Raw genomic sequence first — 4,266 nt, 5'->3', positions numbered from 1 at the left:
CCCACAGAACCCAGGCTCTCAGCATGCCTTTAGCTTTCCGGCCCACCACTGCCATTGCTAACAAGCACCTTCACAGCCAACTGGGGTCAGAAGGCTGTTCTAGGAAGGTGTTCTATGACCCTGGGTAGACCCTTGAAAAGGGCAGCCTGTTTGTAGGAACCTGAAGCAAAGTACTTATTTTAAACTCATCCTTGTAATTTGTTACTCTGTCTCTGAACTATGATTTTATGTCCCAGATCAGCTCCTAATCTTCTTGCTAGATTCTCTAGTCTGCTTACAAAACAAATGCACCCAACCCTTGACGATACATCGCCAGAAGTAATAGTAGAGGAGAATCAGAGATTTAGCAAACTCCTTATGGGAAAGCTGCTCGACAGTTGTGCCCCACTTTGGGGCTGATGGAGCAGAAAAGCCAATGACTCCAGGTTGAATTCCTCAGTGGAAGCCTGTACTGAACTTGAACGAGCCCAGCTCAGACCAAAGCTGCTTTCATGACATAATGCTATCATCAAGGACAAGATTCTTCTGAAAGCTTCCAGAAGTACACATGATTTTCATAACTTCTTCAGTATAAAGTGAGAGCTAAGAATGGAAAACCAACAGGGGCATAAAAACACAAAGTGGGAGAGTTGGTATTCTTTCCAAATATCAATCTAAACTGGATTCCACTCACCACTGTTCTGAATTGTGCTCAACAGGAGAGGTTGGAGAGGAGAACCAGATTGTGGTTCTTTTTGGAGGCTGGGGGCCAGGCGGAAGGAGGGATAGAACCAGGGTCTACAAGGTTATTTCCAACCATGACTTGCCCTCTTCTTTCTGCTGGTAGAGATGGGAATCTGGGGCATGGCACCTGCCCTAGTCAGTAGAAAAGAGGTCACCAGCAGAGGGCAGGGGGGCCAAGCCCCCTGTGACATTGGGCAGCAATGAGAGGTCTGGCAAACTCTGAATATGGGACTTCAGTTCCTTGCGGACCTGGGTTACCTGAGCAAGCTTCTGTTTATATTCTTCTAGTTTTTTCTTCTTTTCTGACAAAATATCTTTCTGGTTCTGGGTGTACTCCACCAACATCTGAGCCAGCGGGCGCCGGTCTTCCAGTTCTGCCGCCAGGCGCCTGTTATATTCTGCTAGTAACAGACATGCTTCATCTACTGTTTTTGAAAGTTCAGCTGCCTCTTTGTCTGTTATTTTTTCCAGCAGAGAAACATCTTGCACTTCCTGGGGCAAAGAAGCAATTTTCTGTCGGACAGTAGCATCCCCTGATGCAGCATTTTCCAGGTCCTGCAAAGCTTTGACTAGTTCCTCAGTCAAGAGGGGTCCTGCAGAAGGATCTTGAGAATAGCTTCCAGGGTAGTCATCCTCCTCCTCGTCTTGTATCTGTTGCAGAGTTCGCTTCTGAGATTTATTCTCCTGTATTGCTTTGGGGGGAGGGCTCTTGGAGTCCTCCATAGACAGCTTCAGCTGCTGTATGAACTCGCCGCCATACACACTTCTTTCTTGCCAGATGTTCAGCAATCTTTCTAAAGGTTTTTTACAGCCTTCATCTGCCTCTCTGGCAACATGAGAAAAAGCATCCACAAGGACAGGTTCAAATTCTCTAGTAAATTCAGGTCCTTTCCTTTTACTGTTTTGGATGACATCATTTGCTAAATATAGAAAAGTGAGCTTTCTATTTGATTTGGCCTTGCACAGCTCGCGGTGCCACGCCCAGACGATGGGCCCCGCGTGCTCGCGGTGGTGGATGAGCCACGGAGACAGGGTCTGCATGCTCTGCTGCAAGCTGCTCAGCTTGGAGAGCTTCTCCAGCGCGGATTCCAAGAAGGAGGACATGGCGGCAGCGGCGTGAGGCCGGGCAGCGAGCGGCCTGGGCCGCCCAGTGCAGCGGGAAGAGCGATGGCAGGAGGCCGGGGCCTCACCAGACTGCCCGTGAGACTCTTCACCCACTGACAGGCAGCCAGGCGGGCAGGGGGGGAGGAGGATGGGTCTCTGCAGTAACAGACCGGTCACCACAAGATGGCTACCGACCTCTCACCCCTCCGTGAGAGCAGGGTCAAAGGGCAAGGACCAGAGGAGCTGGACTCTAAGAGGTCTCAGAGCTGTAGGTACACTCCTCCAGTGGCGGCAGCGGCCTCTCTGAAGCTTGTTCAGGGCACTTCTAAGGGGAAAGGAACGCAGTTCGTCGGCGGCCTCCGGAAGATGCTTTCACCGCTTGGGCCCGCACCCCTGCGCAGCGTGTCTCCCTGTTCGGGAGCCAGATGTTGGGGTCCAACCCCAGCAGGTCCAGGGGTTCCCAAAGATGTGGATGGAGTCGGCGAAGAAGGAAGGACACAGAGACAGCGTTCAGTTGATCAGCAGCCTAGCCAGGTTCTAGCCACCTTCTGTCTTTATTGTCCTGTTACATCTGTATTTATACCAGTTGATTTTAATACTGTCCATTCTATTCCAAAGGTTAGGGCATTTCTTATCTCCATTCCAAGGTTATTCTATTGTTCTATTAAGCTACAAGGAAGTAACTGAAGGAGATTATCCTAAGTAAAGATTATGTAGCTTAAGCATGATTGTTCATAGTTAAAGTGATTAATTACCCACCTGGCACTTAGTTAAGGGTTTTATTCCCTCCCTAACTCCAGGGAAAAATCCCCACCCGGGGAAACAACCTTTCTTGGAGAGGTGACATTGGTTAAAACACATAGCACTAAGAAGGGGAGCAAACATATTAAGAACAGTATGCCATATACACCAAGCCCCTTGAAACATATGCTGTGCAGATGTTTCTTCCCTGCAGCGACTGTGTCAAGCAGCAAGGATGGACCAGCTTCCGGGAGGCCTTCAGGTAGCTTAGGATGGGGCTGGTTCCTGGAGGAACCAACTACAGGATTAGAGGGTTAGAACTTTCAGCCCTTGGCATTTGGGAAAGGGAGAGGGGCTGGAGATTAGGTTAATCGCCAATGTCCAATGACAGTCATGCCTATAATAATGACACTCATAAAAACTGAAACAAGGAGGTGAAAGGAGGTTCTGGATTGGTGAGGAGGGTGCTGGGAGGGTGGCGTGTCTGGAGAGAGAATGGAAGCTTGGTGCCCCTGTCCCCTTACTTTGCCTTATAAGACCTCTCCTTAATTGTATTTTTTATAATAAAGCAGCAGTCCTAAGTAGAGCACTTTCCTGAATTCTGTGAGTCATTATAGCGAAGTGTGGAACCTAAAGGAGATTGTGAGAATCTCTGAATTTCTGTTGGTTAGCCTGGGACCCCATTTGCAGCTGGCGTCTATAGTGGGCTAGTCTTATCGCACTGAGCCCTTCAACCTATGGGTTTGTACAGGTAGTTAGTGTCAGAATTGAACTGAACTCTAGGACACCCAGTTGGTGATGGAGAATTGGTGGTTGGAAAAATGGCACAACTTTTATTTGGAAAAAACCCAACTCATAACTAAAACGTGCCTGAAATAAGGTAATTTGAAATTATGGGTTGGTTTACTACTTAGATAAAGACTCAAAGGCAGAGGGGATAGGGGGTAACAAGGGGATAAGGACACATATGTAATAACTTAATCAGTAAAAAAAAGACTCAAAGGCATTTGAAAAATATAGTGGGAAAGAAAAATTGTCAAGTCAGCGCTTTGTTGTTTATGTACAGTGGGGCCTTGACTTATGAGTTTAATTCGTTCTGTGACAGAGCTTGTAACTCAAATTACTCGTATGTCAAATCATTAAAGTGAACGAGTGAGACACGTGATGCTGGGCTGATGTTGTGGCATTCACTGTGACGTTCGCTGCGCCAACTAGCGGTGGGGTATCTGAAGCTGGCTCATAACCCGAATTTTAGCTCGCAACTCAAAGCAAAAAATCGGCCGAGAGACGGCTCATATCTCGAAAAACTCGTTAGTCGGGACACTCGTAAGTCAAGGCCCCACTGTATTTACATTGTGTTTTATAATGTAACTAGAGACCTGGTGCACAAAAATTTATGCACTCGGGGGTGGGAGTGGGGGGGGTTGGGGAGCGGTTCCCTCAGCCCAGCCTGCACCCATTTGCAGTCCAGGACCCCTTGGGGGATGTCTGACTAAAGGCTTAGGCCCCCAAGGGATCTGGCCTAATTCATTACTTGGACATTCTTAGTGCTGCCACGGAGGTGGGAGAGGCTCCCGCCACCACCCCTGCGCTGGCCCGCCATGAGCCGGGCTTCTGGCTGAGCAGCGCTCCCCCTGTGAGAGTGCACTGACCACCAGGAGGCAGGTCCTGTGTTGAGCGTCTTCCCTCTGGTGGTCA

At 48.8% G+C, this 4,266-nt stretch overlaps 1 pseudogene; it reads right to left on the bottom strand.

The window, feature by feature from the left end:
• Positions 1 to 411: 411 nt before the first annotated feature.
• Positions 412 to 1,993, bottom strand: LOC102757037 (annotated as a pseudogene).
• Between the last annotated feature and the right edge of the window lie 2,273 nt (positions 1,994 to 4,266).

The sequence above is a fragment of the Myotis davidii genome, unplaced genomic scaffold, assembly GCF_000327345.1.
Source record: "Myotis davidii unplaced genomic scaffold, ASM32734v1 scaffold235, whole genome shotgun sequence".
Lineage (NCBI taxonomy): Eukaryota > Metazoa > Chordata > Mammalia > Chiroptera > Vespertilionidae > Myotis > Myotis davidii.
The sequence above is the reverse complement of the archived record's forward strand: the minus strand, read 5'-3'. Positions and strand labels throughout refer to the sequence as shown.